General features: G+C 44.5%; 3 long non-coding RNA genes across 3 annotated transcripts; all 3 read left to right on the top strand.

Moving 5' to 3' along the window:
• The first annotated feature begins 60 nt into the window (after positions 1-60).
• On the top strand, positions 61-6629 carry LOC118533997 (uncharacterized). Its single transcript, XR_004916462.2, has 3 exons — positions 61-173; positions 5004-5190; positions 5669-6629. It is a non-coding gene; the product is annotated as an uncharacterized LOC118533997 (long non-coding RNA).
• Positions 6630-9210: 2581 nt separating this feature from the next.
• On the top strand, positions 9211-11678 carry LOC144379987 (uncharacterized). The gene is made up of 2 exons (XR_013443616.1): positions 9211-9456; positions 10134-11678. It is a non-coding gene; the product is annotated as an uncharacterized LOC144379987 (long non-coding RNA).
• Positions 11679-23750: 12072 nt separating this feature from the next.
• On the top strand, positions 23751-24632 carry LOC118533993 (uncharacterized). The gene is made up of 3 exons (XR_013443776.1): positions 23751-23988; positions 24281-24403; positions 24505-24632. It is a non-coding gene; the product is annotated as an uncharacterized LOC118533993 (long non-coding RNA).
• The last annotated feature ends 2696 nt before the right edge of the window (positions 24633-27328 follow it).

Genomic DNA, 27328 nt, shown 5'->3' with positions numbered 1-27328 from the left:
CGCCAGATGGGGTGAGTCAGCGGTTGGCAGACGATGGCCTGGGGCCAAAGGCGGTCCGCCCCTGCTTTGGTAAATAAACTTTTGTTGGAGCACAATCACGCCTTTCATTTCCCACTGTCTATGACTGGTTTAGGGATCCATGGCAGTCACAAGAGAGACCACCTGTCCCTGGTGTAAGTACAGGGATTCACACAGGGTCATATGAGAGAAAGGGGGGTGGGGGCATGGCTACTTTCCACTGAGTGCTCAGGGGACACTTCTCCAATGGTGACATTTAAACCAACATGTGAAAGACTGGAGAGGGGTGGCAGCCAGAGTGGGGGCTGGGGGAAAGCAGAGGGAATAGTGAGTGCAAAGGGCCTGGGGCAATAGAGAGCTGGGTGTGTCCCAGGAACCAGACCAAAAGGAAGGGGGAGGGGTCTGCACTGGGGCTTGAGCCAGGTGGTCTGGGGGAGAACGGTGCCTGATCAGAGAGGGAGGCGGCTTTACAAACCTAGGTCAGGAGATTGGGTTTGGTCCAGCTGTGTTCAGCAGGCGGGAGCAAGATCTGACTCAGTTTTGGGACTTTCCCTCCGACTGCCCAGAGACGTCAGGTAGAAGGTGATCGTGGTGGCCAGGCGAGATCTGAGGGCCCTTGGATGGGTGTCCAGGCTCAGTTACTTCATGAGCCACGGGCAGGAATACAAACAGAGGCCCCCATCTCTGGGTAAATATTTAAAGTATAAGATTAAAGGGAATAAACAGGGAAATAGTACATATCCTGCCTCCCACTTACACAAGTACACTTTCTGACCCCCTGGAGGGCGGCACTGGGTTAGAATTCTGATTCCTCAGGTTCCCTGCTGCTTTCCCTTCCTCTTCCCAAGCCTGGCAGCCCGGCCTGCGAGAGGCCCACAGCCAGGGCCGCCCCAGGCCTCACCCCTGCGGCCAGCCACACCTGCCTGCCTGGGGAGCAGGGGACACACAGGACACTGCTTCAGTGCAGGAGCCGGAATTTAGGAAACACCACGGTCCCAGCTCCTCACTACCCGGGTGTTACTGCTGGGAGGGCCTGACTCTTAAAGTTTAGCCTCATTGGCCTGTTATGACTTCCCTGTCCCTAAAAGTTTACAGGGAGCACTCTGGCCCAATCTCCAGGTTCATTATACAGGTTGCTTGTAAATGCTGAAAGCTAGAAAAGGAATTTAACAAAAGCATCTGAAACTGGCAGTAAGGCTCACTTCTCCCCCCGCCCCCCTTCTAGGGCTCTGTCTTCAGGCCCTGCCAGCTTCAGACATTCCTTCCTTCCTTTTTTTTTTTTCCTAAGATTTTTATTTATTTATTTGAGAGAGAGAGAACCTGAGAGAGAGAGAGAGATCATGAGCAGGGGGAGGGGTAGAGGGAGAAGCCGACTCCTCACTGAGCGGGGAGCCCATCACAGGGCTCGATCCCAGGACGCTGGGATCATGACCTGAGCTGAAGGCAGACGCTTAACCGACTCAGCCACCCGGGTGCCCCAGATTCAGACATCCCTATACAATGGCCTTTACAGGTGTGTCCTAGAGCCCCACCACAGAGGAATTGATGTCCTCTGGAACCATCAGATCTTTTAAATTATAAAGCCCTTTGCCTCTGCTTTTAAAATATCCTACCAGATTTAGAGAGAAATTTGAAAGAATAAGGATTCTTCACTAACCCCTCCTTCACCGAGAAAAGAGGACCAGATTTTTCCCTGGGGCCTCCTACAAATGATCTGAAAAAGGTCAATATTCAGGGGCTAATAGAAGCCAAGTTTCAGCTGTGTACCCAGAAAGAAGATTTTTGTTAAAATGCTTTTATACAGGCTTTACAAAGGTATAAATTTTTTGATTCCCATTTCAGTTAAAAATCTTTCTGATAGGTGCCTGGGTGGCTCAGTCAGCTGGGCGTCTGCCTTCGGCTCAGGTCATGAGGTCCTGGGATCGGGCCCCATGTCGGGCTCCCTGCTCAGTGGGAGTCTGCTTCTCTCTCTCCCTGCTGCTCCTGCTTCTGTACTCTCTTTCTGTCAAATAAATAAATAAAATATTTTTAAAAAATCTTTTTGATATAAAAAAGCAAACACAAAAACAAATTTAGTTAAAAAGATGGGGCAGCCCCTTGATATTCAAGCTGTAATCCAGTTCTTTGGGAAATTAAAAACAACTTTCTCTGTCTTCCAAATCTCTGCAAGATCAGAAATGCAACCCTAAAAACAAGTCAAAACCCACATATACTTAATAATCCCCCAAACTCACCTATTCCTCTCTAAAATGTTTGTGGATATTATAAAAGATCAGAATATTGGAACAAATTGTTCTCTACTTAAGAAAAGAAAGATCTGGGCGCCTGAGTGGCACAGTCGATCAAGCGTCAGACTCTTGGTTTTAACTCAGGTCGAGATCTCAGGGTCATGAGATCTAGCCCCGTGTTGGGTTTCTGGCTCAGTGCAGAGTCTGCTTAAGACTCTTCCTCCCTCTACCTCTGCCCCTCCACCTCCCTCTAAATTAAATAAATAAATAGTTCTTAAAAAATTCTCTAAAAAAAAGAAAAGAAAGATCCATTTTAAATAACAATTACTCTGAAACTATAGGGAAAAAAGATACATTCTTTCTCTGTCCTGACAATTATAAATCTTGTCTTTATTATTATTTTTTAAGATTTTATTTATTCATTTGAGAGAGAGAGAATGAGAGAGAGAGAGAGCACGAGAGGGGCAAGGATTAGAGGGAGAAGCAGACTCCCCGCTGAGCAGGGAGCCCAATGCAGGACTCTATCCCGAGACTCGATCCAGGGACTCCAGGATAATGACCTGAGCCAAAGGCAGTCGCTTAACCAACTGAGCCACCCAGGCGCCCTGTAGATCTTGTCTTTAAAAAGTAAAAACAGACCAAAATCACCTGAGACTGGGAAAAAAGAGAAGGGAGAGTGGCTTTTCAAAAATTTTTATTTATTTATTTAGTTAGTTAGTTAGTTAGAGACCTTTTAAAAATACAAACTGCTAAAAGGGTTCTGTGCCCAGACTCTAGCACCTCAGATAACAGAAAGATATGCTCCAAATTTCTACCTTGGAGAAAACTTAGTCTCTCTGCACCTTTGTGACATAAATTTTCTACCCCATCTTTTCCAAGACCTAAAAGCCATTCTTTGAAATGCAAACTATAGGGAAAAGTGCGTCATCAGAAAAAAAAAAATAGGAGATATTTGAAAAATGTGCCTTCAGTGTCCTCTCCACAAATATTAGGATTGTCTTTACTATCTTGTCTGTGTGCAGATGGCCATGTATGTGATAAATGTGAGAGATTTTCCCTTCCCCCAGAGGCATTGCTCACGTTAGGTTGTGAAAGACTATTTAGCTGAAGGCAAGTGCTTATAAAAATTGGGCATTTTAAAACTCAGAAAGATAAAAACTAACCAAAATGTTTTTCAAGTTCATGTGATCTGGGAAAATATTTGGTACTAAAGGTAATTTAAGGTTGTTGGTTTAATTAAAATAGACATGTCTTTAGAATTATCAGCATTAAATATGAGACTTTTATTATGTATGTGTTTTACTAAAAGTCAAATAAATTCAAGCTAGCTCTGTTGCAAAATTTATCAAAAAAATAAAAGGTATGATGAATGAGATATATTTTTTATTAGGAAAAAGAAAGTGGTTTTTGTCCTAACATGAGGATGATTGTTTGGGGGAAAAAAACCCCCAAAACTTAGGACAACTTCTGAATATAAGAAGGAAAGTTGTAAAAGGTTTATGGAAAAGGAATGATGTGGTTAGTACTAGCTAAAATTAAGATAAATTTAAGTAAGAAATGAATTTTAATATTAAAAACAGCCTGGTGCAAAATATGTTTTCTCTTTGTTAAAAGAACAAAGTTTTCTTGAACTGATGGCTGGCTGTTAATTAAAAATGACAAACAAATGTTTTTTCTTTGCCTTTAAAGTTATCTGCCAAAAAAAAGGGATTCTGTATCTTGTGAAAATAACTTTGTATGTCTATCAGGTCTTTGATTACTTGAGAAAACTGAGTCTTACTATTAAAAGAGCTAAATTTTGCTCATAACTATATAACCTTTGGCATAAATGCCTTTGACATCTTTTACTATTACTTTGGTTAAATGGATAACTATTGTTACATAATGATCTGTGATCCCACTTAATCAAATGGTCAAAGTTTTACAAACTTCCCAAAATAAAATTCTGAAGTCAAATCTTCTGACCACAATCTAACTGAAATCTTCCAGAGAGTTCCTGGAACATTTCAAGGATTTTGTGAGAAATTAAACTAATTAGACTTTCTTGGTGTGTTAAAAATGACATAAATTAAAGCATTGTCAAGTAAGTGATGCTAAATCTTGTTAAATTGTATTTGGGTAGAGATGTTATGAAAATAAATGTTCCAAAATTGTATAAAGCCCATAGACATCTGATGTCCTGGTATGTTATTGTCTTGAAGTGTTGTGTGTCACAGAAATAACCAGATATTTAATCATGGCCCTTTTTAAGCCTTTTATCATTTACAGACGTTTATACTTTTACTCAGATACTTTTATAAAAGCTTTTCGCCAATGTGCTTTATCTTCTGTGAAGCTCATGAAAAGGCTAAGAACAAAACCAGAAACAAACCTCTGAGTGCAGGTTTTTGATAACCTTAATATCCTAAAACCAAGCTATGTAAACATATCCAGAACCAGTGGAAAAACTGGATTCAAGCAGAACAAGACTTAATAACATGGGACTGAAAGAACCAAGGAGGATTGGTATCATTTTTATGACTCTATGATCACTTAAAAAAACGTTTTGTTTTTCCAGATTTAAGGAAACTTTTTCTTTTAAGGTAACTGACTCATAGAAATTTGATGCATTATACTGCTGTAAGCAGGATTGAAACATTTACCTTTTCTCCTCACCTGAACCCTCCAAAATTCAGAAACTCAGTGAGTGTTCTTATATTTTTATGGCAATATATTTATTTATGTAAGTTCAATAAGAATCTGTTTTCCTTGCAACAGGACACATTGGAAACATTGGTTATGTTACCAAGGCTTTGGCTAGACTGTCAAATCTGAGAAAGACATGCACAGACTCAGACATGATCACACAGCTTTAAGCAACTAAGGTTGCCTCTATGGGGCTGTAAGAGCCCTTGAAGATATCAGCCCAGTACTTTGCTTACAGAGTTCCCAGCAGCCTTACCAGGTGAGTAAAGAAGGTCACTTCTTGACAAGTACAGGAACCTCAGGATATTTGGGGAACCTTGAGAAGAGAGCAATTCCCCAAATCTATAGGTATTGCAGGTGAACTCTGATGGCAAGTAAACTTGGCTCTGGCCTTGAGGGGCTATTAAAAGTTCAATCTAGAAATTCCTTATGAAAAATTCCATCAAAGCAGGTTTTAAAGGACCTATATGATCAATCACTATTCTTGCTGCACTTATGTAAATAATCAGGCCAAGTATTTTTTAAAACTAGACTTATTTTGCAAATAAATGTTAACTTGAAAATCTTTGGTAAAAATGAGGGTGATTACAGAGAGAAAACATGTTTCAGTAACACGCCTTTGTAGACGGTAGATTCTAGTACAGTTCATCCTAAACTGAACTAGACTCCGATTTCTACAAGGTCCTCCCATGCCTGGCAACAATTCTCCAAACTAACATTTTTAAATTTTTTTTCAGCTTTCAGACTTGGAATCATTTGAGAACAAAAACTGCCCTTTTTCCCGAGGCCCTGAAAACTGAATATAAATGACTGGACGTACACTTCAGAGAAATCGCCACAACAGCTCACGTATGGACCATCTTCATGCTTTTTGCTCTTCCAGCCACTGAAAAGGATCACCAGAGACATTTGAATTGCACACCAGGAAAATCTGTCACACTGTCACTGTCTGCTCCCACTCTATCTGAGGATGATGCTTCCAGACTGACATCCAGAAATCTCGACTTGTTACCCTCAGCCCTCAAAACTGGTTTATAACTTGATCCAATCATTATTTTCCTTTTGTTTCCATAGAAATGCCTCTTATTTAATACCTGCTTATTGGAACCACAGGCCTAACTTTGAGAGCACACCTGCTTCATCACCTCCTGAAATGAGTTGAACAGAATGAATCAAATCTATTGTCAAGACTAAGAGACTGGCCCAACAAGATGGAATAATCGTCCAACTTTTAACATGTGGAACTTCAGGGAAGTTTCAGAGGAGGGAACTGTAGGGGCCAACAGCAGGCTACCCCAAGATGGGCCTCTCTGACCTAAAGACTATTTTGAGTTAAAATGCAATCAAAACCCAGCCAGTTCAGGAAAACCCCTTTACCTCTCCCTCAGTGCCCTAAAAAGAATTTAGACAGAGGACCTGCTCCAGGAAGAGAGCTATCAACACAGAAAACTACATTATGATGTGAACTTGGTGTGATAGACAGGAGGAACCTAGGAAGGCCACTTTGATCAAAGTCCTATCTTCGTCCCATTGTTTCTGAGCGGCCCAGCCAATATTTGCTTACCAAACATTTACTCTTTTTCATCTTCCTGTAAATTGCCTTCCTTTCCTCTGTAGTCCCAGGCCCCCACCCCCTTGTCCTTAGTACAGGATGACATATGTGCCTCATTTTTCCTGTCTTTGGATTTCCATGTCTGTGTGGATTCCTCATACATCCGCTATTAAATTTGATTTTTTTCCCTAGTAATCGGTCTTAACCACAATTGGATTCTTAATCTGGCTAGAAGGACCTTGGAGGGGACAGGAATTCTTGCCCCCAGCAGGAATAACTTTCTCACTGTGGGATTCAGCATCATTGAACAATCTCGAGTACCAGAGTGGTACCTGCTTCATCTGCATCAGTCACGGTCCAGGTGGGGACATTAATGGAAGGGCAGAGTCATGGGCAAAATTCACAGGAACACCCAAGAGATGGAGCAGCCTGCATAAAACGTGGAGGGAGGAAAGATGGATTCCCTGATGTCCTGGCCCTGGGGAACCTGGGGTGAGGTTGGGGAAGTAGTCATTCTTCCCAAGAAGGGAGCTGTGTTGATAGGGGAAAGGGGTGGAGGGAAGATGCTGGGCAAAGAAAAGCAAAGGACTGCAAGAGTCTGTTCTGTCTTTTATGCAGGTGCCGGGATTGGCACTTGTTCATAAGGATGTGGGCCACCTGGGCTCCTGAAATGTTGAAGCCATAATGGGAATCATTACAACCCAAATCTGAATTGCTTAAGGACCACGGAGCTCACCTGCCCCATCCTGGGAAAGGCCATAGGGGGCATCCCAGGGGGGCTTTTGGGGTCTTGAGAGCATGAACTCAGGTGAGGCTGGAAGTGTCTGGCAAAGTCCCATCCTGGGCAGCCGGCTCTTCCTCTTGCAGGAGGGAAGAAACCAGAACACGGCTCTCCTCCTGTGGCCACAGAGAGACTCAGATGGTGCAAGGTCCTGGGCCACGGCCACAAAGATAAGCCTCATGGGATCTTTTTCTTAGTGTTGCAGTAAAGTGCACTCGGGAACAGGCTCCTCATCCCCTCTGGGTGGTCTTGCCCTTGGTACAAAGTCACCCTTGGGCTTCCCTCTGATGCCTGACCCAAAACTTTTATAGAGGGTAAAGGAGTTTTGTGGGTTCTGATTGTCTCAGAAATTTGGATTCCCTAACTTAGAAAAGGAATCAGAACTGTGGGTGGGAATTCTGGTGGACAGTTTGCAGAAAGGGGTATAATTACAACTACAGGATTCCTCAAAATGATGAAATGAATCGTCCCCACCATGTCCTGAGTCCACACGGGTCTTCCTGAACGCTGGAAGGTAAGGGAAAATTCTTCTCTACCCTGAAGGTCTTCCCGCTGGAGTAAGAACTAAATTGGCATGAGACAGATTAACAGGAGAGAAAACCAAAATTCTCTTACGTGCTCAGCGAGGCCCAATAATGAGATGGAGCCCACGGAAGTGACCGAGGCTGCCGTTTTCAGACTTTTTAGACACAGAGACAACGGATCTGTGGGGAATTGATGGGACCAGGAAAACCTAACTCCGGGAGCTTCACTCAGGAAGGAATTCTGCACAGAATGTGGGCTGGGAGGGACATGAGGACCAAGGAACAGGGTTGTTCACCCAGCGTGCTGGGCTCTGAACCTCCCGTCTCTGGTGCCGAGACCGTCTCTGTCTCTGGGTACAGGGAGGGCACCGTCCTGCTCTCGGGGGGATAGGGGAGGAGCTGAGTGTCTGAGTGTCTCTCGAGTAACTTTTATTTATCATAATCAGTGTGCCCAAGAGGCACCTCACCCCCTCTGGGTGAGCTGCCCTTGGCCGCACGGCCCTCCTGCTGCGACCGTGGAGAAGGCGGCCCGGAGGGAAGGGCTGGCCTGGCTGATCCCCCATAACCGGCTGCTGATGGCAGCCGGGCTGTAACCCAGAGAGGCATCAGCAGATCCGAGTCGGAAGTGGAAGGCCTTCCTGAAGAGTAAAACGACAGTTCCAGTCTTGGAAGGTGGAAACACTCTGGGGATGGAGGGTGGGGACGGATGGGGGTGACGGTGCCCTGCGCCGTGCAGGGAAATGCGGCTCGAATGAACAATCTTGTGCTATGTCTCTCTTACCACAGTTTATTAAAAACGAAGTAAAAAAATCCATAAACCTGAAACCTAAAAATAACCAGGTAACAGAAAAGCTTGCAGAGGAATGCACAGGAGTACCCGCTGTGTGTAGAGGATTCAGAAAAGCAGGGCTCCCAGGAAGGGCTGAGAGAGAGAAAAATGATAGATTGCTGTTTGGAAGAATTTGATATTTGTTATTTCAAAGAAAAATCTTAAAAGGGGTTATCATAGGGAAAAGAGGTAAGAATTTTGTTTGGCTCTTTTCTCTTTTGTATGCTGTTCAGTTTTTTTTCCCCCAGTTTGAATCCATGTATGGAATGGCGCCGTAGTCTTGTCAGAACTTTGGATTCTTGCGGACACTATCAGGCCAAGCTGTGTATTAGGAGCAGGGTTTTCTGACTCATTATCTCCAGACATCTGCTGAACACCTGTTGTGGATGCCAGCCCCCGGGCTCACAACAGGGACACAGAGACAGGTGACCACGCACCTGCTCACCCAGGCCGGTCACGGGGCTCAAGCCAACTGCCGCCTGAAAAATTGGCTCCTGGGGGCTATTTCCAGAGACCGTAGCTGTGCTTTGGGTGAGGTCAGACTTTATCTTTGCAACCAAAGGTCACGCGCTGCTGAGAGGCTGGAGCCTCAAATCCCTCAGGCCGGGGACTCAGAAGCTTCCAGAGCTGGGCCAGGACAGGGACGGGAGCGCAGGTCCCGGCAGAACACCCTGGAGGACGGAGGGCCAGGGAGGAGCCCCTGAAAGGGGGTTTTAAGGAGTAGTCAGCCCCCTCCCATGGCACCCCTGGAATGTGCTTGTGGCGGAGCCAGACATGCCCCAGGGGACAGCCGCTAATCTTCCAGAACCCGCAGCCTCAGAGGCTGGCTGGTGGTGACGGTAGGTCACAGGGCCAAGTCTCTGGGGAAGAGTGTGGGCGTGGGGAGGAGGGGCAGGAAAGAAGTTCCACAGGAACCTACAGCAGAGGTCCCCCGGGATGGGGCTGTGATGTGCCCTCAGCGTTGGGGCTGATGTTTGGTGAGGGGGGCCTGGCCGGGGGCCCAAGGCTGTGACTCCAGCCTGTGGGGCTCCTGCTGGGGGCACAGAGCAGATTCTGAGTTCAGCTCTTGGCGGATAACGTGCCTTGTCCCCTGAAATCAGAATTTTACAACTAAAAGGTAGTTACAGAGAGTTTGCTTCAACCTCAGTCTTTGGGATCTGGAAACAAAGCGTTTAAGAGATTTAGACAAAATCCTACTACCAAATTATTAACAATTCAGACTAAGTATCAGGCCATCTGCCTGCACCTGGGGGCCCGTTAGTCTCCTGTGCTAAGTCTTTATATGGTAATGTAGCGTGTGTGTATGTGTGTGTCCTGAGTGTACACGTATATGTGCATACTGTGAAAGTGTGTATGCATGTGCACGTGTGTGTGTAAGTGCATACGTGTGTGCATGTGTATGTGTATCGTGTGTGCATATATGTAACTGTGTGTATATGTGTATATACATATGTTTCTGTCATTGTGTGTATATGTGCGTGTTGTGTATAAATGTGTGTACATATGTGTGTTTCAGGAGATAAAGGACTCTCTGGCCCTGAAGACCTGTTCTCCTGGCCCAGAGCCTTGACCCTGACCGATGCATCCCCGGGTGCCGGTTTCCCACGGTCAGGGAGACAAACAGAGCAGGGAGAGGACTGTCTTCTCCCTCACAGCCGGGGACTCTGTCTTTTTTGGAAGTGGGCAAACCGAAGTCCTTCCAAGCCAGTCCTCACTGGGGCTCAGACAACACCCTTGGCTTTCGGGGCAACTTGATACAATGGAAGTTTTATCCTTTTGTCTTTTTTTCTAGACATATTTTAATGTAACTGAAATCATGCAAAATGTACAATTGTATACACTGCTTATACACCTGCTTTTTTTTTTTTTTTAAACCTAACGCTAAGACAGCTGATTTTCAGTGTTATTAGAAGCTCTTCGGAAACATCAGTGTATATTCTGCGTATTCTGCGGTGCATATTCTGTGGTGTGGCCGCGTCCCGATTCACATACCTGTTCCTGACCTGAGACGCTGAGGCATATCTCCCCATCATGAGTAAAGTTGGCATAAACATTTTTATGCACATTTTCTGTTTTTGATTGAACATCAAACTCCTTTTTCTTTGGTTTCTGTCACAAGACAATTAAAATGCAAAGAGACAAGCCTTTATTGCTGAGCACAGCATTACATGCGTGTTGCTCTAGATCTGGTTCTCTTTTTTCCTGGAAAAAACATTATTTTATTAGCCATTGGACACACCTTGTAATACTTTCTTACTACAGTTTTTGCTACATATCACAGCTTTCAGAATATCACTATTTGAGCACTAATGGAAAGAAAATCAATCTTTCCACCATCGTGAGAGATGAAAATCATTAGTTAATATATGGTTTTTGATAGTTTTGAAAACTTTCAGCTTCAAAGCTCATTAGTGGTAATGCCATATAAATATTTAAGATTATTTTTAAATCTGGGGGAATCTCTCTCCAGTTTTTTTTAACGTATAATTTTAACATACAATGCTATATTAGTGTTGGGTGTGTAACATAGTAATTTGACAATTCTATACATTATCCAGTGTTCACCACCATAAGTGTACCTCATCTGTCACCGCACAGTGTTATTACAATATTATTGACTATATTTCCTATGCTGTACTTTCCATCCCTGTGATTTACTTATTGTATAACTGGAATTTTGTCCCCCTCAATCTCCATCAATTTCGCTCATCCTCCCACCCCCCTGTTCAGTGGCAAGAACTGGTTTGTTTTCTTTTTTATGAGTCTGGGTTACTGTTTTTTGTTGGTTTGTTCTTTTGTTTTGTTTTTTAGATTCCACATATGCGTGAAATCATGTGATATTTTCCTTTCTCTGTCTGGCTTATTTCATTTAGCAGAATATCCTGTAGGTCCATTGATGTTGTCACAAATGACAAGATCTCATTCCTTTTTACAGCTAAGTAATTAATATTCCATTGTATATATATGCCAAATCATTCATCTATCATTGGACACTTGGGCTACTTCCATATCTTTGCTATTGTAAATAATGCTGCAATAAACATAGGGGTGCATATGTCTTCAAATTGGTGTTTTCATTCTCGTTGCGTAAATACCTAGTAGTGGAATTACTGGATTGTATGGTATTTCTATTTTTAATTTTGTGAGGAACATCCATACTGTTTTCCAGAGTGGTTGCACCAATTTCAATTCTACCCACAATGCATGAGGGTTCCCTTTTCCCCACATCCTTGCCAACACTTGTTTTTTCTTGTCTTTTTGATACCAGCCATTCTGACAGGTATGAGGCAATATCTCATTGTGTTTTTGATTTGCATTTCCCTGATGATCAGTGATGTTGTCCATATTTTCATGTGTCTTTTGGCCATCTGTATGTTTTCTTTGTAAAAATGTCTCTTCAAATCCTGTGTCCTTTTTTGATCCTGATTATTTGTGGGTTTTTTTTTATGTTGAGTTCTATTAGTTCATTATATATTTTGAGTATTAACTCCTTACCAGATATGTAATTTGCAAAGGTCTTCTCCCAGTCAGTAGGTTGCCTTTTCATTTTGTTTATGGTTTCCTTCCCTGTGCAAAAAGCTTTTTATTTTGGTGTGGTCCCAACAGTTTATTTTTGCTTTTGCTTTCCTTGCCTGAGGAGACATATCCAGAAAAGTGTTGCTAAGGCTGATGTCCAAGAGATTACCGCCTATGTTTTCTTTTAGGAGTTTTACGGTTTCACATCTCAAGTTTAGGTCTTCAATTCATTTAGAGTGTATTTTTGTGTATGGTGTAAGAAAATGGTCCAGTTTCATTCTTCTGCATGTAGTTGTCTAGTTTTCCTGACGCAATTTATTGAAAATACTATCTTTTCCCCATTGTGTATTCTTGCCTTCCTTGTCCAAGACTAATTGACTGTATAAGTGTGGATTTATTTTTGGGCTTTCTATCTGGTTTCACTGATTTATGTGACTATTTTTGTGTTAGTACCATATTATTGTCGTTACTATACATTTGTAGCATATCTTGAAATCTGGGACCCAAATACCTCCAGCTTTGCTCTTTCTCAAGATTGCTTTGGCTATTTAGGGTCTTTTGTGGTTCCATATAAATTTTAGGATTATTTGTCCTAGTTCTGTGAAAAATACTAGGTATTTTGATAGGGATTGCATTAAATCTACAGATTGCTTTGGGTATTATGAACATTTTAACAATATTAATTCTTCAGTGCATGAGTATGGTATATCGTTCCACTTGTTTGTATTGTCTTCAGTTTCTTTCATCAGTGTTTTATAGTTTTCAGAGTACAGGTCTTTCACCTCCTTGGTTAAATTTATTCCTAGGTATTTCATTTTCTTTTTTGGTACAATTGTAAATGGGATTGTTTTCTTAATTTCTTTTATGCTACTTCATTATTAGTGCACAGAAATGTCACAGATTTGTGTATATTAATTTTGTATCCTGTGACTTTACTGAATTTATTAGTTCTAATAGTTTTTTGGTGGAGTCTTTAGAGTTTTCTAAATAGAGTATCATGTCATTTGCAAATAGTGACAGTTTTATTTCTTCTTTACCAATTTGAATGCCTTCTATTTCTTTTTCTTATCTGATTGCTATGCCTAGGACTTCTGGTACAATGTTGAATAAAGTGGCAAGATTGGACATCTTTGTCTTGTTCCTCATCTTAGAGGAAAATCTTTCAGTTCTTAACCATTGAGTGTGATGTTAGCTGTGGGTATGTCATATCTGGCCTTTATTATGATGAGGTATGTTCCCTCTTAACCTACTTTATTGCAGTTTTTTTTTTTTTACAAGTACAAGCTATAAAATTTTGTGACATATCAAGTTTTCTCATCTACTGACTTATCTTAAATGCTCATTGAGGGGCACCTGGCTGGCTCAGTCGGTTAAGCATCCGCCTTCGGCTCAGGTCATGATCCCGGGGTCCTGAGATTGAGCCCTACATGGGGTTCCCTGCTCAGTGGGGAGCCTGTCTCTCCCTCTCCTTCTGTCCCTCTCCCTGCTTGTGCTCTCTCGCTCTCTCTCTCTCAAATAAACAAATAAAATCTTTTTTAAAAATGCTCATTGAATTAACAACGCTCATTAATCAGTTTCTCATGGTCGATGTCCTTCTTTGCCTGGTTTGAGGGTCTGAGTTTCTGTGAAGACTCCCCTCACTGAGGATGCAGCCTCCCTAGGACTCTGCGCTCTTCTCTGTGTGAGGCTCCCCTGTCTCCCGGCTCAGGTTCCCACTTCTCCAGCGTCCTCACATCCCCGGACCTGGGAGCCAGCTGTCTAGCCGGGGCCCTGTCCACCTTGGCACTGGGAAACTACTGGGGGACCTTATCAGTCAACACAGGCTGTAAATAGTGAGGCCCCCACTAAAACCTTTTTCATGTAGAAAACACTTATGCAAAACAGGTTATCTTGTGGAATGTTCTGATTTGTGGCTTTATCTAATTGCTTTCTCCTGGTGGCATTTAATTTATCCTCCGTAAAGTGGAATAAAAGCTTGATTAGATTTCCATTCATCATTTGGCAAGAACATTATCCTGAAGATAAGAAATAAAAATAAATGTTACTATCTCTGCCCCCAAAGGCTGCCGCATAAAGCTGGTATTCAATGAAAAGTAGCTTTTCATCTTACTGATGCCTGAACCCTGAGCGCCCTATTGTGTGCCAGTGTTCCCACATTTTGGGATGTTCCTGGAATAGCAAAATTGTGCACTGTGTAGACACTGTGTAGACTGTCCCAGGGTGCCTGGAGGAGGGTGCCGTGGGGTCACATTTCACCTGCATTTAACCAAACCCTGTGCTCCTGGGGGCCGGGCTCTCCTCCTGTTCAGGTGATCGACAGCAAGCCCTGACTGTTCTAGTAACAGTATTTGGCACAGCCTGGATTGGATTTGTGCCCAACTGCTTGGATTCCTCTGAGCTCACTGAGCACTCCACTATGCAAATTATGGGGCATCAACTGAGAACAGTTCCCCTTTGCAACAGGAATGCACACAACTCAGGTGGAGGAGAGTGGGGCGTGGGGAAGGAGTTCTCCAGCCAGGATGCAGGAACCTGAAGCTGAGCACACATGGCTGATGCGGAAAATATGTCTTAACCCACTTGAGGGACTGTAGTATTTTCTTTTTTTGTTTCTCAACCTTCAACTGTGTTAGTGGCTAAGTAGGATTGGAAGTTAAGTTGAGTCCACGGAAACTGAAGGATGAGCCTAAGGAGAAAGTGTAAACCTCAGTTCCCCAGTTTTCAGCAAACCTCTGCATTTCTTTCCAGTTCTGGGATGTAATTAGCCCCTTTCAGATTCAACCATGATTATAGCCCTGCCCTTGGGAATAATTATTGTCCACACTGCCCAGAACTATCATATCCCTTTATCCTTCTTTTTATTTTTTTTTAAGATTTTATTTATTTATTTGACAGAGACACACAGCGAGAGAGGGAACACAAGCAGGGGGAGTGGAAGAGGAAGAAGCAGGCTTTCCACGGAGCAGAGAGCATGATGCGGGGCTCGATCCCAGGACCCTGGGATCATGACCTGAGCCGAAGGCAGACGCTTAATGACTGAGCCACCCAGGCGCCCCTCCCTTTATCCTTCTTAAAGTAAGTCTGACTGGGAGCCACCCTGCTAAATCTAGTTTCTTGCATTCTTCAGGGAGACTTTCTTGCTCCCCATGGCTGTGCAAGGGTCCTGAGGTCTTAGGAACAGTATGTGTTTGTGGCGCTTGGTCATCCCAGAATCTGTGACCTGCTCCCCTCTTTGTTAAAGCTGTGCCTGAGAATTTTCCAGAGCCCACCCTCTCTAGACCAGCCTCGCATAGCATGAGTGCAAGCAGGCTACTGCCCTCAGCTTTTGAGAAACCCTGCCCCTCTCCCAGGGTTGGGGACACTCTTCTCCCCTCTTCTTCCCACTCCATAGGCAATGGACGCTTCATTCCTTGATGACAGCGACCTTATGGGAGGTTTTCAGATTGGACCCTGAGATTAGGAAACCTTATCTTCTCTCTTCAAAGCTTGGCCCTCAGGACCCTTGTGGACTCAGAAATTATGTTTGCGATGTCAAAGGCTGAATGGTGACTCTTTCCTCTTTGCATTTCTGCTGTTCAAATTCTGATCTTTAAGACAAGGAAATCTCTAACTGTAGAGGGGACAAGTTCCTAGAAAAGGAACACAAACAAGAAAAGAACACTAAGATTTTCATTAATTATCGCTCTCCTTGCGTCACACCCAGGTGGCTACAGGACCCCCTTTGGCATCTGATACCGTCTCCCCTCCCGGAGCAACCCCACCCCCACCCCAGGACCTGCTCTCGAAGAAATAACTCAAACATGGGGTTCTTCTGCTGGGGAAGAGGGTGGTGGCTCCTGCAGGGAGAGGAGAGGATCTCCCCAGAAGTCAGTGCACAGTCACAGATAAGGAAACGCTTTCCAGAAATGTTTAAATGGACACAGTGGCAGAGGGGAGGGACGGTGCCTGGGGTAGTGACCTTGGGGACAGGTTTGGAGAGGCATGTAGTCCCTTGGACTGCAATATAAACATTAACTATTGTCCTTTGCAATTCTCTCCCATCATCTTCGTTGACAGCCAGCCTTCAGTCCCGGGTCTGGCACCGTTCTGCAACACCGCGTGCTGCCTTGTCTGGAGTTACAGCTCCTGAGACCGACTCCTGGCTCCCTGCTTACTGGCTAAAGAAGTTCCCAAACCTCTCTAAGCTTCAGTTCATTCACCTGTAAGATCAGATAAGGGTTTTTACGGTGCTCAAAGGCCATCAGTCAAAGCATAGTGTTCCTGAGTGAGCCATAAATCCCAGTTGTCTACTGGTTTTAAGAAGCCACAAGGAAGTAGATTGGGACTTTGGATACTGTCTTTTTTTTTTTCTCTTTAATTTCGCTTACCAGAACTTTCTAAAATTTTCATAATGATCACCTGTTTTTTTTTTAAATTAAAAAAACTAAGGAGTAACAGAAGAAATTGCCAAAGGGACAATGGCCAAGATCCTTCTAAGAATCCTTAAAAACAGCCACTACCAAGTTGTTCATGAAAGCTCTAACAGGATGAGACAAGCCAGGGCAATGATGCATTACTGCCCCAACCATATAAACAACATGTGACATGATTGCTCACGAGCCAGGTAACTGTTCACTCACGTTTGCTGGCAAGTCCAGTTTGCCAGGACCAATTGGAAAGTGAATCCACTAAAGTGGAGAAAGTCATTTTTGACTTGCCTATTATGTTTCTGAGAACATGCAAGAGAAGAGGGGGAAGAACACCAGCTTCCCAGATGGATCACCCATGAACAAGGCTCACTAAGGTGAGTCCAGGAGGCAGCGTTGCATTTTGCCTGAAAATCTCCCCACAGTTGAACCATTTCAGTGCATCGTGCACATTTGGGGGCTCAACAAGCAGGGAACACAGGGCAGAAAGCCATGTTGATGGAAGCTGGTTTGGTTGAGAGACTCCAAGGTCACCTTAGTCCTTTACTCTCAACGGACATTGAGCACAGAGCACCTGTGAGAGCGTGTTGGAATGGCTCCAGCTGAGAGTTGTGGCCTCGTGACCCTAATCCTCTGTCCATCTCTGCTGGTCCTATGACCTCAGCTGCTCGGCCCTCCCTAGACCTCAAGGCCTTGTCACATGTTCTGTTATTTTTCTGTGTTGTCTGACAATTCTGACAAATCTTCAGTGATATATCTTAAGATATGACCCCAACAAGGGTGTTTTGATGATAAGGGCCCTCTTAAATTCCAGAACATGATTAAGAATAATAGTAGTAGCTACATGCTAGAGATTATATGCTGACCACCATGTAATTTATCTTCTATAATCTTTTCAATACTTTCAGAAGTAATCATATGAAATCCAAAATGTCACTTCAACTGAGTACCCAAACTGCTTCTTAACACCGAACTTAATTGCAGTTTGAACCTATCCCATAAAGGTAATATTAACCTGTCAGCCAGGAAGTTTTCATTCTGGTCCAGCGAGTCTGCCACTTAGGTCCTCTCCATCCCTCAAAGAGGTGAGGTGGAAACCTTGCTTTGTCCCCTAGAAAGAGGCATTGCCAGGAACAGTCCTTTTCTTTGGCTAATAACTCTCTGGCCACCACCTTCTTCTATAAAGACCTTCCATGTTGTACATCTCCTGGGAACACCTCTCTACCAGCTCCATGGGGCCCTGCCTGATTCATGAAGTATTTCATAAAGCCACTTAGATCTCCAAATTTACTTGGTTGGATTTTGTTATTTACCAGGAAAAAGAATTTCCTCTGCCCTTTAAGGTCCTTCAAGTTGGACTAAGAATCTAATTGATCCAAGGCAGATTTACAAGAGAAGATCAAATTTAGTTTTGTACATACAGGGAATCCATATAGGCATGAAATTCTAAAGACAGGCAGGCAACACAGGGTTCACAGGACATCCAGAGATAAGGAGAAGGGTCAGGACTGGGAATACAAAGAGGAGGGAGACTGTTAGCCGGCAGGTGAAAGGAGATGTTGGAAAGCAAAGTTGTCCTGTTGTACAGGTTAGTTTCTCAGGTAAGGAGGCATCTGTTTTTTTTTTTTTTTTTTAAAGATTTTATTTATTCATTTGAGAGAGAATGAGATAGAGAGAGCATGAGAGGGGGGAGGGTCAGAAGGAGAAGCAGACTCCCTGCCGAGCAGGGAGCCCGATGCGGGACTCGATCCCGGGACTCCAGGATCATGACCTGAGCCGAAGGCAGTCGCTTAACCAACTGAGCCACCCAGGCGCCCAAGGAGGCATCTGTTAATGCCCTCTTCCTGCTAAGGCAGGCAGGTGAGGGAGAGGTAAAGAGTTTCTCCTAAATCAGCTGGGTTTTGGTTGCTTTTAACTCAAAAACAATCTTTATGCCAAAGTGGCCCATCTTAAGGCAGCCTGCCCTTGGCCCCTACACAATTAAAAAAATTTACTCCAAAACTTGATATTCAATCTACTTGTATTCGCAATTATGTGCAGATTACTTATAAAAACTTTATTAAGCATTAGACAAAGTCAATTTTATCCTAAGCTATTATGTTTTTCTAATTGATGAAAGATCTTATTCTTATAAGAATCTTATTCTTATTCTCATAACAACTTATTTAGCTAGTAAACTCAGGTAGAATAAAAGTCTTTATATTTACTGTTGATAACTCTAAAGATGTGTTTGTGTTAGTTAAACCATCAACCTTAAAGTAGCATTTATATCAAATAATTTTCTAGATCATGTGAACTTGAAAAGCACTTGGGTTAGTTTTTACCTTTTGGAGTTTTAGAATGCCCAATGCTTACTGTCACTTGCCTTCAAACCAACTAAATAGAGGTCTTCACAAGTTAATTTTGGCAATGCCATCCGAAGGTAGAAGCATTTACAACACATCTGTAGATGCCCATGAACATACAGAGAGTTGCGGATGTTATAGATTCCATTGTAAAATTACTGTCTTGAAATTGGTACAAAACACACTAGTTTTGGGGCATCTGGCTGGCTCAGTCAGTAGAGCATGTGGCTCTTGATCTCGGGTTTGTGAGTTCCAGCCCCATGTTAGTAAGAGAGAGTACTTAAAATATAAAATCTTAAAAAACAACAACAACTAACTTTTATGTTTGGATCTGTTTTTATTTTTCTGGTAGATGGAATAAGTTAAGGTTATTTGTCTAGAGGGCTAAAGTTTTTTTTTGTTTTTGTTTTGTTTGTGGAGAAGACACTTAAGATTTGTATTTGTTGTTGGCAAATCAAGTTTTAAACGGCCTTGCCTTCCATGTTTGGTTGGTAAGAATAATCTCCTTGGAATCTGCATTGTGAAGAGATGAGCCACATAAGGAGCTCCTGGAGAAAATGAGTAGAACACTGAATGTTTATATTTTGAAGGCACAGGGAAAAAATACAAGCACTTTCTAGAAGGACTTTTGATCTCTTTGGGCCAGAACTTTTACAATACTTATAAGCCTTTTGAGATAAATAAGGGAGGTTTAGGGATTGGTAAAAGGATTGGTGTTCTTTGAATTATTTTTGCAACCAGACCTTCTGTCCGGTAAAGACTAGATTTGTAAAACAAGGACATCTGTTTTTAGTTTCTCAAAGAATGGACTTCTTGCTTTAATAATATCAAAGGACTGATGCACCCATCCACCTGTGAGAAAGTCTTCCTCTGAGTAAATTTTGCTTAACAGAAAAGGCCTAAAAATTTAAAAGAGAAAAATGAAAACTAAAAAATTCTATCAGGCTCTAAATATCAGCTTTTAATTTGGCCAAATTTTTTATTATACAGTTATTAAAATTTTTAAAAATATATTGTCAGATCTTAGCCAGGAAAAACAGTAACACTTTCTGGCAATATTAAACAACATCATGGGCCCAAAAGATATCCTTCAAGAAGGTGTAAACAGTACTATTTTTACAAGATGTAGAACCACTCCCAAAGATAGCCCAAGACAGAGCTGAGGCAGCTGGAAAGCCAAGTCACATTTTTAGGATGTAAAACCAGAGGGATGAGAGGAAACTAATTCCAGGAGAAAAGGATCCATAACCAATGGGTCTGGACTTGGAAAGGAAGGGATAATGTGAATTTTTGTTTCCCTCTCTCACCTGGGCTCAGGAAGAATTGATTTAAAAATGAAACAAACAAAGAAACAAACTCTGGGGACCCTGCCCAAGTTGGAGAAATGTTTTACTCTGGCCCTCAGTTCAGTCCTTGACCAAGGATGACAGGCATCTTGGGAGGATCACCTGTCACCTCAGGCAGTTTCCTGTGAGGAGGTGAGTGTCTCTTCAGGTGGAAAGGCACCTGAGACGGGAAAGTAGCAGACGGAGCACTCAGGGAAGGGAGGATGGGGGAGCTGTAGGAGACAAGTCAGTCTTACAGACTTTGGTCTTTTTTTTTTTTTTAAGATTTTATTTATTTATTCATGAGAGAGAGAGAGGCAGAGGGAGAAGCAGGCCCCCCGCTGAGCAGGGATCCTGACGCGGGGCTCGATCCCAGGACCCTGGGATCATGACCTGAGCTAAAGGCAGACGCTTAACCATCTGAGCCACCCAGGCGCCCGTACAAACTTTGGTCTTAAGCACCTCTCATGTTTCTAATTTTTCAATACCTTTTTGTAATGAATCTTTCAATGTGACTATTTTGGAATGTTGAAGGCTTTTGGACGCTTCTTCGTATTAATTAAAGTAGGCATCCCATTCTGTGTATTTAGATTGGGAACCCTGACTTTCATACACTTCTTAAATGAACAGTCCTGTCCAACTGGAATAGTCCCCATAATGGACACTGTAATTCTAGGTTATTTTTAATAAAATTTTTTTATCTTGCTAGATACCTGTACCTTCTGGGACTATAGTTCTTAGGCAGAAAAGAAGCAGGTGGGCCAGAAGGTACCATGCCTGACTAAAATGTAAGGATCCCAGTAGCTAAGGCTTTGGGTTGCGTGGAGCCGAGCTAATACCTAAGAGGGAGGTGCCATGGGGTTGAGGACTGTGTCATGTTTCACAGGGTACCAAGTTGCAGGGAAATCTTCTTGAGGCTGACAGGTGACCTAGTGTCCATCTAACCTGCTCTGTGACCACCTTATCCTAACCCGGGAGTCTGTTTGAGATGGCCAGAAATCTAGTAGCCTTTAAATGCTCAACCCATGCCCATCAATTTGTGAGGTTTTTTGGCATCCAAGATCCTGCTAGCAATAACCGTGATGTACACAAAATAAGACAAACAAACATGTACCTTCATATATCAGCAGAACTGCGTCCTGGCACTAAGAAGGCCCTGTGAGCACCACGACCCATTCCCTTGAGGAGCTTGCTGAGGTTTTCCACATGGGGAGTGTGGCCTGAAAGGCCTGGGTTGGCTCAGGGCAGACCCTTCTGTCAGCTCAGTGGGGCTCCAGGCAAACATGCCAGCACCACTGGGCTCCTGGCATAACCTTCTGCAGCTCAAGCTGACACGCCCTGTAAAGGAAAGCCAACTAGATCCGGAGCTCCGAGGCAAAAATAGAGACAAAACAGAGCTCCGACCCAGAGGACCTTACCCCCAGTGCTGGGGAAGGGGGAGAAGACCCAGAACTCAAGGGTTCGTGGGCACCACCCCTGTGTTTTCCTTGTCCCGAATGCTGCCGGGAGTTTACTCCACATCTGGTCCCTGCCACCAAATCAAAATTCAACCAAGTAAATTTGAAGATCTCATTGGCTTTATGAGAGGATTCATGAACCAGACAGCATGCCATCTAGCAAGTAGAAGGGAACTCAGCTGAGCTAAACAAAAGAAAGGTTTTAAAAACCAGAGAAAAAGCACCAAAAGAAGAAGAAAGGACTCTATTTGCAAGGAATGCATTGTTTGGAGCAGGTGGCCCTGCTCAGGGGAGCAGAAGAGTCTCTCAGCCAATTCCCCAGATGGGCCAGGAAATTCCATGTTGGCTCTTTCAAGGTTACATTGCTGGGAGTTGAACCTGAAGTTGGGTTAGGTACTACGTCTTGGTTTCCTGAATTGGGGCCTTAACCTAAGTGACCCCAGTTTGGGCCTGTGGATTTCTTTCTCACGGCCCTCACAAGAAAGCAGTATGGAATGAGCCCTCCTCTGTGTTAATGCCTGCCATGTAGTGCATTCAGTCCACAAGACTCCTCTGAGGAAAACTGAATCACTGCCCCACGTCCTCCATGAGGAAACTGAGGCTGAGGCGCTGGGGAGCCTGCCGGGGGTGGGAGGGCCCAGCCACGAGCTGCAGAATGCCCGAGCTGGCCCCGACCTGACTCCCAACCCCTGTATGGAATCCCTTTGACCCCTGCCCTCCCTGAGCAGAGAAGTGCTAGAGACCTGGTGTGAGGAGGATCACGTGGGGGGGGGGGCGGGGAGGGGTGTCTCAGGGGCATGGGTCCGGAGAAGGAGGCTGTGACCCACTGTCTAGACGTGTGGAGAACAAAACTAATCTTCAGAGGGCAAAATCATGGTCTCCTGATGAATACTTTTTTGCTTAAAATAGCATCTTTCTTAAACTTATTTAAATTAAATCTCAAGAAAACCACATTGGATACTGAGGAAAATAATAATCCATAATGCAGAGAGTGGGGAGGAAAAAGTAGTTTCTACATTCCACCTTTCCTCATTTTATTAAACCATATTTTTCTGGAAATAAAGCATTTCTGTTGGCTTTGAGAAGGAAGAAGAATCTCTGCCTAATGGAGACAGGAAGAGGAGAATTACAGAATACCATGCCTTCTTTGGACACCACTCCGTGTGTCCCCTTTCTTTCCATGGATTTGGGCAAGTGTTTGGGGATTGCCAGGCCACACCAGATTCTTCCAAAACCCAGAGGCATCCCATCCTGAAACAGTGCTAATAAATCTGTCTGTGGGCTCTGTTTCCTCCACTTGCCCCCACCTTTGTCTGGAATAATCAGGGACCGCTAGACTAGATTATGGTGTTCTCAATCCTCAGGGAGATTTTAACCCACAATTCTAGGACTGAAGGACATGAAGGCTGAGGCTGAAAACCTACTTGGGCCTCCCTGTGACTTCTATTCAGGAGCCACCTGCCAGAGCATGAATTTGGGGTACTAAGTTGATCTGGGTCCCCAGAGAAGGTATGGATCTCCCCTCAGCACTGTCCCTGGTCCCCCAGCTTCCCCTCCTCCAGGTCAACTGACTCACGCACCACTTGTCCAGGTGCCTTGTCACCTGCCAGTAGGCCCAGAGTCAGAAGTTCTGCACACAGGCAGGCGGAGTCAATCACAGTGCAGACACGTGGGGGGTAGGGCTGGCCCTGGGAAAACCAGGGCCTTCCTTGCAAAGCCTGGGACCCTCCCCCAACCTGGGAGACCCCTAGACTTGCACCTGTGACTGGGTCAGCATAGCTGTAACTGCCACAGCTGAAGCCAAGGCCGGTCCTGAGGGGCGGGGCCGGTCCCCAAACCAGCTTGGCCACCGCATTTTGGGTCAGAGGTTCAGGACTCGCTGGAGGTACTGTCCTCAGGCTCAGCCCCGTCGTACACCCCACCTGCCGGGTTACAGGACGGTAGTGCTACGTGTTCCCGTTCACATGCCCCAGAAGCGGCAGGGGGGTCGCAGGGCGTGGAGCGGGGCAGCGGGCCCCCTGCACATGCCACACCCTCAGCCTTCCTCCACCGCCCCGCGGAAACCGTCGGGAGGATAAAGTCCCTGTTTGTACCCCACCTTAGTGGCTCTAACATCGCGGAAGAAAGGAGCATGGCTTTTTAGGTGGTTTGGTCTAATCAGAAACTCATGTGTTTTCCCTTCCTAGGTTTTGGAACATGCATCCTTCTCTCCTCCTGGCTGCCCTTTGCTTGGGAACAACCACAGCTTCCCCACAACGCGACCAGAGCTTAGATGCGCACTGGTCCCGGTGGACGGCGGCGCACGGGAAGCTGTATGACGAGGTTGGTAACGGCTGAGCTGTCCAGTGAGACCCCCAGGGAATGTTCTGTGCTGGTGGGAGTTCACAGCAAGAGTAGCTGCTCGAGGCCGCTCTAACCAAGGCGGTGAGCGGCGCACCGTGACTGCACAACGGTGGGGGCGTATGTCCGGCTGCGTGTTGCTGGAGAGCAGCTCCCGGAGCGTCAGCCCAGCCCTGGTCAGGGTTTCCCCTCCTCTCTGTCAGCACATCCATTTGGTGCAGGTGAGTTGGTTTTAAATAGAAATAAAGATGATGGGTTATATGTTTTTCTGCAGAATGAAGAAGGATGGAGGAGAGCAGTGTGGGCGAAGAATATGAAAATGATTGAACGGCACAATCAGGAATACAGCCAAGGGAAACACAGCTTCACGATGGCAATGAACGCCTTTGGTGACCTGGTGAGGGTGGCATGGATTGCTGAATGTTTCATGTGTCCTGTCCTCAGTACTTTACCAAAAAATCTGCTGCTTGTCAACATTCTATTTCCTTTTCCTTGAAGACCAGTGAAGAATTCAGGCAGGTGATGAATGGTCTTCAAATACAGAAGCATGACGAAGGGAACGAGTTTCAAGCGCCTTCCTCTGCTGAGACGCCCTCCTCTGTGGACTGGAGAGAGAAAGACTGTGTAACCGCTGTGAAGGATCAGGTGTGACAATATTCAGCAGGTCATCCTCAGGAGTAAAGGTGAAAGGAATCAGTGTCCTTGCTGTGGTCGGCTGAGAAACACGTACAGTTGTCTATGTTTTAAAAGAGTTTTCAGATGTGGGGGCTGTTGTCAAATCTTGCTAGTGGTTTTGTAGACTGAGAGCTTTTTAATTTGGTTTCAGGGTTTTTGTGGCTTGTGTTGGGCTTTTTACGCAACGGGTGCCCTCGAAGGACAAATGTTCTGGAAAACTGGCAAATGTTGTTGCACTGAGTGAGCAGAACCTGGTGGACTGCTGTCTGTCTAGAGACCAGGAGGGCTGTAGCAGTGGCCTGATGGGTAACGCCTTCCCCCAGTATGTGAAGGACAACAGAAGCCTGGACTCAGGAATCCTATCCACACCATGCACAGGTAAATGGAGCTCCTTATCTTACTATCAAAGTTGAACATTTTCAGGGAAAAGAGATATCATATTTACTATTCACATTCTAGATTGTAGCCTTTGTATCTGCAAACTCTGAGAACTGTCGTTAAAATGTATTAGTCTTGCACAGTTCTCTGCTTCCATCCTTACCACATTGCTGTTCCTGCAGCTATGATATGCGCTGATATGCATACTGTCCCATATAGAGTACAGATGTCTCCAGAATGAAAAATTTCTCAGGGACAGGTAGACCAAGAATTTCTTATTTAAATAGAAGCCTGCAAGGGGAGGGGAGTTAAGGTGGCGGAGGAGTAGGGGGACTCTAATTTGGTCTCATCCCTCGAATACAATTAGTTATCATATCATTCTGAAGACTCAAGAAATCAATTGGAGATCTGAGAAAACAGATGCTGCAAGTCTATAAGTAGAAAAGCGACCACTGTTTGCAAGGTAGGAGGCAGAGAGACATGAATCCAGGGTGGTATATATCGGAGGATACGGCGGAGGGGAGGGAGCTGGCCTAAGGAGGCTACTGGAGCAGAGCGCAAAATCGGGACTTCTTAGAAGTTTGTTACAGTGGCGGACGTCCCTGGCTTAAAGAAGCTCAGGTGGGGAAGTGGGGCAGAATCGCAGGTGGGACAGCGTGGTCTCAGGATCCCCGGGGTCACAAGAAGAATGGGGCTGATAGTGCGGCAGAATTCCCAGGGATCGGGGCGGGGAAGCCGGCTGCAAACAGGGAGTCCAGGCTCCAGCATTCAGCTCTCTGTTGCCATAAACTGGGAACCATGGCTGGGTGGGGTGACCGCTCTCTGAGCAGGGGCCCAGCAAGGGGCCAAACTGGTGTGAGACTCCCCTCCCTCCCCCGGAGGAGAGGCGCAGGTGTGCACTGTAGGAGTCCTGTGCCTCAGATAGAAATACTCGTCACAGGCTGAGTGAGCACAGAGTTCTGATGGAAACCAAGGAGACAAGAGTGATTGTTTGCTTTTCTGCGAGGGCTCACTGAAGAGTGAGGGGTGTGAACTTTGAGCTCCCGGGCTAGAGATTAGGGTGCCGCTGCTGCCTGCGCCCCCCGCCCCCCCTCAGTGCTGAAAGCCAGCAGGGAGCAAAACAGCGCCGCCTAGTGGAGTCTGGAGCCGCTTACACTGAGCCCTGCTTCCCAGTGCCCGGGAGAAGCATTGCCACTAGGGCAAGTGCACCTGAGCATCAGAGCAACAGGCCCTTCCCCAAGAAGACCAGCAGGAACAACTGGCTAGCACCGAGTTTACCCATCATAGAGAACTGCAAAGCTTCAGCTCCTCGGGAAAGTAGTATATAGCATTCTTTGAATTTTTGTTCTTTAGTCTTTTAGTATTAATGTTTCAGTTATTTTCTTATTTTTTCAATTATTTTTTATATTTTTAAAATTTTTATATATACTTTATATATGTAATTTTTTGTTTCATTTCATTTCATTGTATTTTATTTTATTTATATATATTTTTTCTTTCTTATTTTGGGATCTAGATTCTTTTATTTTTTTTTTTTTAATTTTTTTTTTATTGTTATGTTAATCCCCATACATTACATCATTAGTTTTAGATATAGTGTTCCATGATTCATTGTTTGTGCATAACACCCAGTGCTCCATGCAGAACGTGCCCTCCTCAATACCCATCACCAGGCTAACCCATCCTCCCAACCCCCTCCCCTCTAGAACCCTCAGTTTGTTTTTCAGAGTCCATCGTCTCTCATGGTTCTTCTCCCCCTCCAATTTCCCCCCCTACATTCTTCCCCTCCTGCTACATTCTTCTTCTTCTTTTTTTCTTTCTTAACATATATTGCATTATTTGTTTCAGAGGTACAGATCTGAGATTCAACAGTCCTGCACAATTCACAGCGCTTACCAGAACACATACCCTCCCCAGTGTCCATCACCCAGTCACCCCATCCCTCCCACCCCACCCCCCACTCCAGCAACCCTCAGTTTGTTTCCTGAGATTAAGAATTCCTCATATCAGTGAGGTCATATGATACATGTCTTTCTCTGTTTGACTTATTTCGCTCAGCATAATACCCTCCAGTTCCATCCACGTCGTTGCAAATGGCAAGATCTTATTCCTTTTGATGGCTGCATAATATTCCATTGTATATATATACCACATCTTCTTTATCCATTCATCTGTTGATGGACATCTTGGCTCTTTCCACAGTTTGGCTATTGTGGACATTGCTGCTATAAACATCGGGGTGCACGTAGCCTTTCGGGTCCCTACTTTT

This window comes from Halichoerus grypus, chromosome 14 (genome assembly GCF_964656455.1).
Source record: "Halichoerus grypus chromosome 14, mHalGry1.hap1.1, whole genome shotgun sequence".
Lineage (NCBI taxonomy): Eukaryota > Metazoa > Chordata > Mammalia > Carnivora > Phocidae > Halichoerus > Halichoerus grypus.
The sequence above is the reverse complement of the archived record's forward strand: the minus strand, read 5'-3'. Positions and strand labels throughout refer to the sequence as shown.